This window comes from Bubalus bubalis, chromosome 9 (assembly GCF_019923935.1).
Source record: "Bubalus bubalis isolate 160015118507 breed Murrah chromosome 9, NDDB_SH_1, whole genome shotgun sequence".
In the NCBI taxonomy this organism is placed as follows: Eukaryota; Metazoa; Chordata; class Mammalia; order Artiodactyla; family Bovidae; genus Bubalus; species Bubalus bubalis.
Genome location: NC_059165.1, coordinates 83,138,981 through 83,154,094, shown reverse-complemented (window position 1 = coordinate 83,154,094; position 15,114 = coordinate 83,138,981). Strand labels below are relative to the sequence as shown.

General features: G+C 37.2%; 1 long non-coding RNA gene across 2 annotated transcripts in view; it reads left to right on the top strand.

Moving 5' to 3' along the window:
* Window positions 1-13,103, top strand: part of LOC123335116 — a 214,171-nt gene extending 201,068 nt beyond the window's left edge. For both annotated transcript variants that reach the window (XR_006553456.1, XR_006553457.1), the window contains exon 4: window positions 12,259-13,103. This is a non-coding gene — a long non-coding RNA (uncharacterized LOC123335116). The remainder of the gene's footprint in view (window positions 1-12,258) is intronic.
* The last annotated feature ends 2,011 nt before the right edge of the window (window positions 13,104-15,114 follow it).

The window sequence follows — 15,114 nt, the reverse complement described above, 5'->3', positions numbered from 1 at the left end:
TCTTCGATAGATACATGTAAGAAAAAAGCAACAGATTGAGGATAAAACTATACATTAAAAAACTTATGTAAACTAAAAAGGAGAAATGGGAAGAATTAAACTTAAGTGTTTAGGTTGCTCAGTGGTAAAGAATCTGCCTGGCAATGCAAGAGACACAGTTTTGACCCTTGGGTCAGAAAGAGTCCCTGGAGAAGGATATGGCAACCCACTCTAGTATTCTTGCCTGGGAAATCCCATGGACAGAGGAGCCTTGTGGGCCTCAGTTCATGGGGTTGCAAAAGAGCTGGACATGACTTAGTGACTAAACAACAACAAACAACAGCAATTTGGGATACACACTTGGATGATACAATTATAAAGAAAAGCAAGGACATGATTACTATTCCTTTTGGAAAATGGTTTTGCTTTACTGTAGAGAGAAATGTTTATGCCTGGGTCATAGACATGGCAGTTCTTCTGAGATGACTGGAAACACGCTTTTATTCCTGATAAAGCTGAGTCCGTTTCACCTTTTAAGTTCAGCCTGGCATCTTCTCGGGGAGATCCACCATGACCATCCTAGTTAAATAGATATTTGTTGTTAATTTCTACCTCAGCCCTTTGTTTCCTTCATAACACCCGTTATATTGACAGTTCTTCCCCCACCCCACCCACATTTCTGCTTATCTCCTTTTTTTGTTGTTGTTGTTCCTCATTCTCTAGAATGTATGCTTCATGATGACAAAGATTTTTACTGTCTGTCACAGAAATGGATATATGTTTGAAACTTGGCAATTATTGCTTGAATGAGGAGGGATTGACATTCAAAACACTGTGATTCTAAAATCTTTGCTTTTAACCACTATATACTACTGTTATCTTCAGCCTTGTCTATTTTCACTTCTTGTCCCACTCCCTGGACTCATAATTCTCACATGTATACCTTTCTATCTTTATTGATCTATTTGGTTTTCTTTTTCTTATATCCTCATATCATATCCTTCTTTCATCTGGCAAGCTCTAATCATTGTTCAACATTCAGCTCAGGCAGAATTTTATCCAGGAAACCTTTCTTGATGTTTCTTCTTCATCTGTGCTAGATTAGGTCGTGCCTATCTTTCAAGGTATCAGAGTATCTTGGGCATAATTTCTATTACTGTGTTTGTCACAATTTTATGTGTCTACCTCTCTCATTATTCACTGAGTAAATGTTTATTGAATGGATGTATGGATAACTATTGCTTAGGATCAACCTATTAATGAAAGAGTTTTATGAAATTATCATAATGCTTAAAAACCTTTCAGAGATAAAGACTCTTCATAAAAATATTTAACTATAGATCAAGTTTATAAAACAGGACTACTGTCATTTCTCTGAGCTAAAATGGGCTGAGTTATTTATGATTAGAGTCATTAGCCATTTTAATTCCATGATAATACAGTTGCAGACTACAGTCTCTTTGCATCAAAGAATAAATAAAACTATGAAAAATAATTAATCTTCAATTAGTTTCTAATCATGACTGATGGATAGCATCAGTTAAGATACTTTTTGGCTGCAATATAAAATTGCATCTCAAAATGACTTAAAATTGGATATTTGTCTTAAACCCAAAGGTAAGGTAGTCTCCAGACTTATCTAAAGACAATTTCACAGAATAATGGAGTTATTTCATCTCTCAGCACTGTGTCCTTTCCAAGTCAGCTGGGCTAAATTCCCACAGGGTTTCAAGATAACTCTAGAAGTTCCTGAATCTCTAGATAAAATTCAGAGAATAAAGAATAACATTCTTTCTTCTGAGTCTTCTTTTTAAAAAGAAAGATTCTTTTTGCCAAATCCCCTAAGAGGTTTCTCCTTATATATGGTTGACCAGGACTAAGTGACTTGCCTATTCTCAACTACTCACTGACAAGGGTAATAGAATACCAACATTTGGGCTACACTAATCTTTAGGGATGAAAAGAATTACAGGAACTGAACACTGTGCTCAGTATATACCTAAAAACCATGTTGTGTTGAAAGAAATAGGAAACAGTAAGTAAAATAAAAATGCATTTGCTGGATATTTTGCATGTTGTAAAATCCATAAAAGTCAAAGTTGAGTAGAGAAGTGTGACTGTTGCCCACAGCATTGCACATCTTCCATTTCACAAACATTAAACATACCTTCAGATAAAGGTAAAGATAAAAATAGGGAAAGCATATGAGTATGTATCTAGCTCCCTGGTTCTACGTCATTGTATATTCTCAAAATGTAATTAGCTCACTTTCCTACTAATTAGTTTTCATTTATTTTCTCTATTAACCTCAATTCTAGAGTATTTGTATAGCCAAGATGAGAAATAAACAAAATCCCTCTATGCTTATAAGGTTTTTCATTTAAGACTGTGGGTGAAAGATACATTATGAATAGTATTGATTTTTTTTTTTTAATCTCAGTCAAGTGACATGAAAGCTTAACCTGGATGCATCTTCTCCTCACATTTGTCATAAATCTCTGACATGTCAATATTCTATATTTGAATGCTTTGTGCACATTAGCAGTATTGTAAAATCATATTGTATTGTGACAAGGCACTAAATTTATTTCAGAAAAGGTCCATTTTAGCTCTCTATGCACTATGAATAATAAAGCAGGTATTGATTCTAATGACAGATTATTGCAACATTAATAATTTAGTTGAAGCAAGACCTTTTTTTCACTTGGAATTGGAGAGAGAGTTGCTAAAAAATAAAGGCAGCACCCCAGTTAGTTTCCCTTGTATTATAATGAGGTTGTTTATCACAATTATATGGTGTCAGTACATGTATATATATGTACATATATATGTCATATTGAATTCAGAAATACAGGGATACTGTCTGTACTTTAGTCAGGGCTATTTAGATTTTTAATTCTCATTAATTATAATAGGAGCAATGATTTTAAATTGTCTCTTTATGCTCAGATAAAAATGACTATGTATTCCTTCTCACCCCTGGCAAGACCATCTATCAAAAATGATAACAATGATATCACAGTAAAAACAAAATCAGGATGCTTGTCTAAAGAATTAGATTTATATAAATGGAATGGAAATATAGTTTAAGACCGCTGCTTTTTAACTGAATTTGAAGTCCTAAGTAGCTGTGAAATTTCTGCCCTCTGCTCCCCTCCTCTACTCTAGACTGGCTAGTTTTCCTGCTCCCCAATGAACACATCCAGTAAGGAACTTCCAGACCTTTCTACTTGTTTTCCCTCTTTCAGCTGGCCCTTTCTGAATCTTTCTGTCTCCTCATCTCATTTAGACTTTACTCCATTGTCACCTTCTCCAAATGTCTTCCTTAACCACCCTGCTAAGAGAGAGGAGAAACTAAGTTCTCCCAACCCACACTCTATCCTCTTTTGTCTATTTTAATTTTGTTTTACTTTTTACTACCTAAAATATTTTATCAATGAAATTGTTGGCTTTTTTCACATAATATGAGGAATGCATAAACTCCAGAGTATCAGGGACATTATCCCTATCATTTTTTTTAAATAGCTCCAGCACCTGGCAGAGCAGGTGCTCTGTATCCCTGAATAAATGCACAGTAGCTGCACAGCTTTGGAGAACAGAGTACAGACGGGTCTTCTCATTCACTGTTGGAAGGAGTATAAACTGGTGCAACCTAACTAGGTAGTAAATGGTTCATATGTGCCCCGAAATTCCCTCAGCAGTGTGGAAACTTTTAATTTTTGTAAAAATAACTAATGCCCATAAGCTTTTGATTCTGCAATTCTACATCCAGGACTGAACTTATTTCTACATGTGGATTTGACATAGTTACTTGGACTTATTGCAGTAACTGTTTATAAGAAGAACACACTGAAAACAATTTAAACGCCTGTCAGCAAAAGACGACTAAATAGTGGTGCACTCCCAGAGGGGATATTATGCAGAGATTAATATTGAAAATGATGTGTGTCTGTGTGTGTCTGCATGCATATATGTTCATGCTAGAAGCATAATCCCCTAGATATATTTTTTAGTAAAAAGATAAAAGTATAAAAAGCTGCTTATTATTTTTTAACTTGGAAAAATACACATGCCCATGTTTATGTATGTACATATATATATTTATAAACATAAAACAGCTCATGAGATAGTTGACTGTAGTGAAAAAAGCCGAGTATCTGGGAAAGTGTGGGAAAGAGAATTAACTCTCACTGTAAGCCCTTTAGTGCTGTACCTTTTTTTTTTCTCATTGATATTACTTATTTGATGAATTCTAAAAATGATGGTAATAAAAGAAATCACTTTGCCTTCTCTCTTACATATGTTAAATGATTTTTCTTTATGTTTTTGTTGTATATGCACAAGTGCAATTTTGACATTTTGTATTTTTCATATAAATTTTCCCTATTATTAAAGTAGAGCAGCATTATTTTATCTGATTCATTAGAGCTATTTTAGGGGGGGATATTTACCATAAGTTTTCACAAAGAAGAAATGTTGAAAAAAATCCATGTACCTTAACATAATATAATGCATTTTCCTTTCTATACAATAAAAGCATGTAGAAATAGCATAAAATGGTTTTACACTTATTGCATTGATGGTAATGGAAACGGATGCTTTTTAAACCATGAAACTGTCTTTACAGTGCTTTGAAATAGCCAATTAACTTACACTCCATTTTGATTTAAGTGATTTGATAAAACACAGAATCACTCCATCAATCCTTAGTCAGCAACCCTTGCTCCCTAAAGGTTAATGCTCCATCCTACTTCATTGAATTGAGTGTTTCATCTGTTTATATATTAAAGCAAACACACATTTTAACTAGCATTTTATTTAGTGCTCATTTGTATAAAATGCAATGAGAACAAGGTTGTTATGAAAATAAAATGATGTAATAAGTAAGTTTCATTATAGGATTATTCTGCCCTTTCTCCCTAAAATGATGACAGTATCCTATGAAAGGAAATTGCAGATATAAAATATAGCCTTCTGTTTCCATTACGTTATTCCTAATGTTTAGCAAGATTTAATATGCAATATTTTTAAGCTCTCAGCCCAAGCTTTCACGAGCATTATTTTTTTTCTCTTGACTATTGTAAGGGAATCCTTATGTGGCAACAAAATCTATTCCTTATTTTTTAATGTTATTTCACTATAGACTAGAATTTCCCCCTTTAGTATGTTTGTCAGGATTAATGTTTCAATGAGTAGAAGTAATAGTCTAAGAGAGATTTTATGCTCATGAATTCCATCTCTAAAGCCTGTCCTGCTCAGCCGCTGCTATTTACCTGGTAACTGGAAAAGTGCCCAAGGGCATAGGAGCCAGGCAGGGATGCTTTCACCATGACAGGTTGCTCAACATAGCTACTGTCATCTCATTAGCAGGCATAAGCATTTTTGCCACATGCTGATTAATAAAGTCTTACCTGGCTCTATGTCATCCTAAGGATTAGAGTTGGACTTATTTTAAATTCCTCCAGGCTGCTAGCCATTTAATCCTTGACATAATTTGATGACAAAGTCTTCTCAAGAGGTCACCTGGTTCAGATTCCTGCTTCTAGACATATCAGTAGTTAACAGTCAAAGAGGAGTGAATTTTTATTACATTTGGAAATAGTTGATGGGGGGTGGTGGTTCCACAGTTTGTAGCTAGCTTCAGTATTTAATTGATCTTTGTAGTGAAGTGAGGTGATTGTTGAAGGATATTGTTGTTGTTCAGTTGCTCAGTCATGCCCGACTCTTTGAGACCCCTTGGACTGCAGCATGCCAGGCTTCCCTGTCCTTCACCATCTCCTGGAGCTTGCTCAAACTCATGTCCATTGAGTGGGTGATGTCATCCAACCATCTCATCCTCTGTTGTCCCCTTTTCCTCCTACCTCAATCTTTTCCACCATCAGGATCTTTGCCAATGAATCAATTTTTGCATCAGGTGGCCAAAGTGTTGGAGCTTCAGCTTTAGCGTCAGTCCTTCCAATGAAGATTCAGGATTGATTTCCTTTAGGATTGACTAGTTTAATTTCTTTGCAGTCCAAGGGACTCTCAAGAGTCTTCTCCAACACCACAGTTCAAAAGCATCAATTCTTTGGCACTCAGCCTTCTTTATGGTCCATCTCTCACATCCATACATGACAACTAAAAAAAGCATAGCTTTAACTATATGGACCTTTGTTGGCAAAGTAATGTCTCTGCTTTTTAATACACTGTCTAGCTTGGTCATAGCTTTTCTTCTAAGAAGTAAGTGTCTTTTAATTTCATGGCTGCAGTCACCATCTGCAGTGATTTTGGAACCCAAGAAAATCAAGTCTATCACTGTTTCCATTGTTTCCCCATTTATTTGCCATTAAGTGATGGGACCAGATGCGATGATCTTACTTTTTAGAATGTTGAGTTTTAAGCCAACTTTTTCACTCTTCTCTTCACCTATAGTTCTTCTTTGCTTTGTCCCATAAGAGTGGTGTCATCTGCATATCTGAGGTTATTTATATTTCTCCTGACAATCTTGATTCCAGCTTGTACTTCATCCAGCCTGGCATTTCCCATGATGTACTCTACATATAAGTTAAATAAGCAGAGTGACAATATACAGCCTTGACATACTCTTTTCCCAATTTGGAACCAGTCCATTGTTTCATGTACAGTTCTAACTGTTGAAGGAAATATATATATATATGACTTGCTAGTTTGTCTATTCCATTTTTACATACAACCACAGACAGCCTTAGAAGACCTCTCAGTACTAATAAAAGTAATTTGAGTGGTCCGTTTATTGTATAAATATAAGGCACCAATTTCCCAGTTTAAGTCCTCCGGTCTGTGGCACTTTGTTATGCCAGCCATGGTAAATGAACAGTTTGCTAACAGTCTGGAGTCAGTATGACTAGCTGGACTTGACGCAGGGGTTTAAAGACACGTCATGTAGCTGATGCTGGAGGGCTTCTTGGACTCAGTTATGCCAGCACAGTGAGTGTCTTTGGAAGAACTCATTGTACTTAAGAGTGAAGATAGGGTCTACATTGGCCTTAGGTAGCTATAACTGAGCATGGTATTGGGGAGAGGAATCTCTCTCTCTCTCTTACCCTATCAAAAGAAACTATTTCCAAACCAGCAATAGAGGTATAGCCCTCCCTGAGGGGTGGCATCAGATGGGTAAGACCCATTGCTTTGAAATGGGAACCAAGTTGAAGCCAACAGCACATTCTCCAGTCTTCCTCCACCTGAAGGACTAATGCTCATTGAATACTTACTTCCCACCAATACTGATTTAAGCACCCTGTGTACATTTCATGTTCATAGAGCAAAATAGGAAATGAAAACTTTTCATGTGATGGAATTAGACAAAGATAACACACTCAAATTGGAATAATTTAATAATAAATTATTCTTGTTGTTATTTCATCATTCTTTTTTCTTTTTATTTTAAATACAAAATAGTTACAAAGATGAGAAAGGAGTGTTGGGGCATTACCAAGGAAAAGGCAGTAGCCTGGGACTGAAATAACTGAGGAAAAGCTATTACAAAACAAAGGAAAAGGCAGAGAGGGTGTCTTGAAAATGACTTCATGATTTCAGTAGAGATAGTCAGCTAAGACAGTGCCTACTTTAGGGAGGGGATGCAGAAGGAGAATAAATACCCTGACTCTACTGTCTTCCTACAACCTGCAGTCTTCCTGAGGTCCTCCACTGGCTGAACCCAATGCCAAGTCTGAGCACACATCTTGCAAAAAGGTCAGTTTCTCAGGAAGAAGAGAATAGGGAGAAGGGTAAAGAAAGGAATTAGAGGGGCAAAGAGAAAAGATATTTGCCCAGTGTCACACAGCTACAGAGAAAAAGAGGTAGAACTTGAACCCTGCGGCAAGGCTGTGAAGCCCATGTTCTGATTTTGCTGTCAGTTCTTTAGAACCAAGAGTGGTCATCATCCTGCAGACCATGACACAATGAGCTCTTGGGGTCTGCATGGTACCCTGATTTTCAGGCTTTTGACTGGAATTCCAGCTGTAATCAGGTCTTCCTTGTACTATAAATGCTCTGTTTGGAACTCTGTGTTGTAGAATAGGATACTCCAGAAGAGAAAATCACATTTCATGATAGGTTTGATGTGCGTGATTCTAGTTATATGAAATTTAATAATAAGCAAAGTGATCTAATGATGACTTTGGGGGGACTGTCTGGCAAAAGTCACGAGGGAAACCTCTGTGAAGAGGGGTTTCCTTTGTCATTAGCCAAGGTCTCAATTCCTGCTGTTCAAGTCAGGTGCTCTGAAGAGACTGGCACCTGCCACTTAATAAAGATTCTCTGATTGAAGTTACTCACTAAGCCATTGCATAGCTGACTTTCCCTGTAGAGCCAACTTCATCTCCTCTGAATATTTTCAGTATTTAATTGTTCTGGTTTCCTTCTCTGGACTCTCCAGGTTTTCCAAATCCTTTTAGACATGGATAAATTACATTCTGATATAATCAATTAGTCCTGAGATTTGGTCTCTAAATTAGTGTAAATTTTTACTTCCTATATTAAAATTTTAATTTCTGTTAATGTTACCCAATATCATTAAATATAATATGTAACTTGCTTTTGTTTACTTCTCAATTGACTTCAAGTATCTGGGCCCCTTCTGCCACATTTGCCTATTAATTAATTTTACTTGTGCATAATTATAATATTTATTTTTTACAATTGTTTAGTCTAAGGATTGTAAAGTAATATTGTTTGTACTTTAGTGGATTATAGTACTCAATTACTTTCTTATCAGGAACTTATGATGGAAGACTGTGCTAGGTGCTAAAAACAACTAAATAGGAATAGCAGCTGTGAATATATGTAATTAATTTGATCACTAAAATGATAAAAACAGTAATCATGTTCAAGTAAACTATTCATTATTTTCTCTTCCATATATATTGCATCATTCTAAGAGAGAGGTAGGGTTCTGGTCTTCTTAGCTTTATTTTCATATCTATGAAGGAAAGGACTTTAAGGAAAGAAAGGCCAGTTTTACCTACTAATGACCTAAGGAGACTATGTGGTAGAGGAGAATGGATTAAGATGGATTCATTTGCAAATCCTTGAGCAACAACCTTCTGTAACTTTAGGCAAGATCCCCAGCTTTTCTGAAACTGTTTATTCAGTGCATGCATGCTAAGCTGCTTTAGTCATGTCCAACTCTTTGTGATCCTATGGACTACAGCCCTCCAAGTTCCTCTGTCCATGGGATTTTCCAGGCAAGAATACTGGAGTGGATTGCCATTTCCTCCTCCAGGGGATCTTCCTGACCCAGGGATTGAACCCACGTCTCTTATGTCTCCTGCATTGGCAGGCAGGTTCTTTACCACTAGCACCACCTGGGAAGCCCATTTTCTCAGTAGTCAAATATAAATAGATGACTGTAGTGAGAACTGAGAAAATATATGTATATCAAGTGCTTGCATGTGTTGTCCTCTCAAATGGGCACTTGTTACCTAGAGAGCCTATCTCTTAGAAGAAGCCATGTTAGTGTTATATAGCTTAAATCATTAATGATTCTAAATTAAAAGTTAGATTCTGAACTCTTAAGTCAAAAATGCTATTTTATGAGCTTTCTATACCATGGGTTACTATTCTCTTGGAACCATTTGCAGCTTTCTTTCACCTAAGCTAAAGAAAGAAGGAATGGTACATATCTATCATCGGATAATATAAAATAGTGGCTCAAAATTTTCCATACTGGGAACTAAAGAATGCAAGAGAGATTTCTCACTCAGACACTCACATATCAATAGTTTTCTTAAGGAGACCAATATGCATTGCCAAATGTGATTTTAGGAAAGAAGAAAAGAAGGCTTATTTGAAGATAATTCTGCTTAACTCTGTGAGATACACCTGAGGTAATTAAACCTATATTTATAAGATAATATGCAATCAGTATATTTTATATTTTATTCCTCTTGTTAAAAGGGAAAATAAAATTCAAAGAATGTTTTTATTCCATACACATTGAACAACTAGAGTATATTACACAATATGATGACTTGATAAACAATATTAAAAAAATCCAATTCAAGCAGTGCTCTGATGAAATTGATGTGATTATTCTAAGCTATGTGACATAAGACATAAGTATCAGTCAGGGCTCTTAACAGCAAGCAATAGAATCCAACTTTTAAATAGAAAAGAAGTCCTCTAAAAGGATATTGTGGAATTCAAAGAAATCTTGATGGGACTGAAGAACTAGAATGAATGTTAAATAGCTGGATATAGTGCCCTGGACACCACAGAAATCCTTGCTGTATAAACCACTTCTTTGAAACAGGACTGGATGCTTCACTTAATACCTCGTTATAGGGCTCAAGAACCCTTCACTGTGAGACTGCAGCAGGTTCCACTACCTGAGAGAAGTTGCCCTCGCTTCCGGGTCTAAGTGTGTGCCTCTCATGCCTGGATCCTGGGGCACGTGCCACAACTGCACAGGAGGTTGAGAAGGTGGATTTCTAAAATTCTGCATTCAATATGGGTAGTAGCCACTGCCAATTTCATAAGAATAGGAATTCCTCAAACATTGAAATGAATGAAGTGAAGTGAAAGTTGCTCAGTCATGTCTGACTCTTTGCGACCCCATGGACTATACAGTCCATGGAATTCTCCAGGCCAGAATACTGGAGTGGGTAGCTATTCCCTTCTCCAGGGGATCTTCCCAACCCAGGGATCAAACCCAGGTCTCCTGCATTGCAGGCAGATTCTTTACCAGCTGAGCCACCAGGGAAGATGAAGAATACTGGAGTGGGGAGCCTATCCCTTCTCCAGTGGATCTTCCCAACCCAGGAATCGAACTGGTGTCTCCTGCATTGCAGGCAGATCCTTTACCAGGTGAGCTATCAGGGAAGTCCAATATTGAAATGAATAGGTGAGTTCATAATCCAGATATGTATCTAAATAATAGTCTAAAATAATGACAAATATCCTGCAAATTATATAAATAATGCACAGGAAAATGTGAAAGTTCTGAGAGTGGCACCTTGGGGCCACACTGAAGTGATTCCTATAAATTTAAGGTTTTAGCTTAAAGTTAATCCAAGAGGCTTTTGTGACCACTCTCCCTAGAAAGTATCTATCCTTGTTCTTTATACCAGCACCCTGCTTATTTTCTCCATACCATAGATTACAATCTAGGATCTGGTTTTATGAGTTTATGTATTTTCGCATGTCTTCTACTTAGAATACTTAATCCATGTGTGCAATGACTTGCCTGCCTTGAATTCCCAGCACTATTTCTCCCATATATCAATTTTCCTAATGGAACTGCAACTCTAAATTCCCACAGAACACAGAAGATAAAAGATGAGCAAAGTCACCATAAAATGAAGGGTCTCCTAACCTAATAAAGGCTGGTGATGTTAGCAAACCAAAGAAAGAAAGTATGAATTAAAAGTACTCTAGGAAGCATAGAAAAAAGATGTTCTTTAGCAATTAGGATGCTTTTAATAGTAAGAAACAGGAATCTGAACTTGAAATATCAGTTTCTTAGGGAACCTAGGAAGGCCCATGTGTGGATTGACTTCAGACTGGATTATTGAATCTATCACTGAAGAGGGAGATGGCAGGACTACCATCCTGCTGTGGGGCAGGGCCCAGACCCCCGGATAAAATTAGGAAAGAGAAAAGGAAAAATAAATGCAAGGTGTAAAGCCAAACAGTGCTTCCTATATTGACAGCTTGGATAAAGGCAAAGATAATGTACTCCAAAGACTTCACTTGATTTGTCCCACCAGCAAACGTATCATTTGAGTACGTGCAGTGAGTGTGAATCCTGTTTCTTATTTCATTTGCTATGTGTTCATGCTCACTGTACAATTCAGTGATTGTGATTAGGCTTTCCAAATGGTGTGAATCCTCAAAGAGAATGTGCTGGCCAGAGAACAAAAGTGTGTGATACCATCAGCAGGTTTAGTTATTAGTGTAATTCGTGATTTATCATTTTGGCTTTATACATCAGTCTCTTGTACTGCTTCTTTAAAATGTGGGTCAGCATCTCTGAGTGTGAATACATAAAGATTCTGAAAGATGCGGTTTCTGAGCCTAAAAGGAGAAGAGCTGTATTAGTTTGCTAGGGTTGTCACAACAAAATACTACAGACTGGATAATTTTAAAAGTAGGAGTTTATTGTCTTACGGTTTTAGATGCTAAACTTTTAAAACAAAATGTTGGCCAGGTTGGTTCCTTCCAAGGGGTGTATAAGAAGAATCTGTCCCAGGCCTCTCTCCTTGGCCTGTAGATAACTGCCTTCTTGTATTTTTTTCATATCATCTCTGTCTCTGTGTCCAGATTCCTCCTTTTTATGAAGACGCCAGTCAGAATGAAGTTGGATGCACCCTAATGACCTCAACTTAACTAAACTTCGTCTGCAAAGACCAATTTTCAAATAAGGTCAGTTCTGAGCAGCTGGAAGTTAGAACTTCAAAATATGAGTGGGGGTGGGCACAGCTCAACCCATAATAAAGACTAAGTCCTAGATCTGGGCAATGCCTATCAGGGAGGCTTTTTCCAGGAAGATAGCTCCATTCAACTCCCATAAGTTCCAGAAATTAAGAAAAGAGTTTCTGAGAGCATCCAAGAGAACAAGCAGTTACTTGTAGGGAGAATGAAGCGTTTGGGAAGGAGGTAATTCCTGTGTGTGGCCTGGAAGATTGGTCAGATTTAGCTACCTAAAAATGACGGTGGCATTTAGGAAATGACTGTTAGAAGAGCACAGTGGAGCACAGGAAGCAGGGAGCTGTCGCAGAGCTGTGTTGTGCTGCAATAAATTCTGGTTGAGAGGGGTTGTCATGGTATGGAAAGAAAAGAAGGCTTTGAGAGAGCCTCTGTCATGGAGATGCAGAGTGGCTCGCTGGGTATGATTAAAGAATGAAATGCGAAACATGGTGAGGCATTTGGGAAGAGACGCTTTCCTGTCAGAGTTCCCCTTCACCCCCTACCTGCAAGCATGCATAACGTTATGAAGGGCTTCATCACTCTTTTAGGGACACTGTGGAGATATTTGTTATTAACATGGGTAATTATATGAGCAGAGGAGATAAAGTAGGACGTTCTCTCTAGTGATCAGAATATATGTACATAAGAAAAGAAAACATACTTAGGTCTGAAATATTTAAGCTAGAGAGCTATGTCACTAGTTAAATGTGTGGGAGTTTGAAACAAAATTGGAGACTGAGATGGTACCCAAAGAAAATCTGTAGTGCACATAAGAATTATCTGTTAAGACATGGAAATCAAAGAAAGGAAAAGACAGGTAGGAGAGGGCTTGGTAGATATGTATGGAATAAGACCTCCAACCTGGGTAGAAAGTCTGACATCTGGTTCCAATAGGATAAAATTTTGATGATCTTTTGATCTTACTCCTTCCATAAACCTCCTAATTAACTAAATACGTGCTTTGTGTGGTCATCTTTGAACTATGAGTCCGAAGTTTCTTGGACATGCCCTCCCTACCCACCTTCAGCAAAAGATTCCTTCCTTGATAAGCATCAAGTAAGTCCCAGAGAATCAGAAAATATAATTTTGCCTCTTGAATACCCTTGCTATTTTCTTATCTGGGTCTGAGGGATGGAAAGAGGCTAGAGAAGTAATGATAGTTCACAGAGATCTGCCGTACAGAGTCTTTAGCTACTCTTTGTTTAATCCATGTCTTAAAAATAAACTGGTAAGAAATGTTAAGAACTTTGATTAGTGAATTGAAGTTTAGGCTCTAAGCTTGTGTCCCTGGAAGAATAACTTCAGTGCTACCAAGAAAAATGTGGATACTTGCTCTTGTATGGAAAGAAGAGTTGATGGATACTTGCTCTTGTATGGAAAGAAGAGTTGAAGAAATGCTGTGGTAAAGATAAAGGACAATTGAATCCAGCGTATGAGAACTGGATTGTATCATGTCGCCACTTACTGTGGCAATTTGGAGATACCAACTCACCGTTTGCATCAGTTTATGCATCTGTAACATGAAAAGCAGGACTAGGTTGATGGTTTTAAAACTTTTTTTTTTTTTTTTTTAAACAGGAAGCCAATGTATCAAATACAGTCCTACACAAATTCCAATATATGTTTAAATATACTATTCAGGTTAAGTGAAATAGGGAAATCAAGGACTTTTAGCTCCCTTAATTTTAACTTCTTATTCCCCAAAGCAGTCCCTCATTATTGGAACCCAGTTATATTATCTTTAATATGTTATCCAGTTCTATAATTACATCACAGTCCGAGTAAGACTTCTGAAGCAGTAGTTCTCTTCGGTAAGCACTTTGAGAATTTTGGTGATGGTTGTGATAGTGTTGGAAATTATTCATGATAGTGATGGAAGTGATTACAGAATGTTTTAAAAAGGTAATTTATGAATACATGGAAATGTGCATCGTAGTACACATAATACAAGCAAATCTTGACTGGAACTCTTTGAAGACCTGAAGATCCAACAGCTGCCCTGACACCTCCTCTCCTCCCTTTGCTCCAAGAGAAGCGGGTGCGTGGCAGTCTTACTGCTTTCCTAGCCGGCTTCCCTCATGAGAAAGTTCTGCTGAATAAAATGCATTCCTTTTGATCACTGTACACTTCTGACCAATCTTCCTTATGATTAATACATTGTTTTATTCAATAAGTCACTGTCATTATTAAAGTTACTTTGGTGTATCTTTAGGGTGACTCATTATCTCCCCTCTAATCTACTCTGTGATAGTATATGGTATAGCTTTCAGAAGGCAGACTTAACTTAATTCTTAAAATAACATTCATTTACTTCTTCAACTATTTTGTGGTAAAAGTACGTTGCATACACCATGCCAATTTTTACAACCTTGTGGCAAATATAGGTAAGTATCTTAATTATCCTTAAATGTGAAGAAACGGTTCTAAGAAGCTCGTTCACTAGCCAAAGGCGGCAGGACTGGGAGAGTCGACTCTATCATGTATCCTCTACGTTCTTGAGGGCCGGTAGTGAGCGGGCCTAGAGAGGGCACAGAGCACTGAAGAAGACCCCTCAGTACGTCTCTGAACTGAGGTCCATGTTATTATTAAAATGTCAGATGTATTCTATGTCAGTCCCCACCAAATTCACTATTTCTCTCTTCACAACCGAGAATATAGATCTTAGATATATGAAGACAGCTAAACAAGATTGCATATTATTTTTTTCTC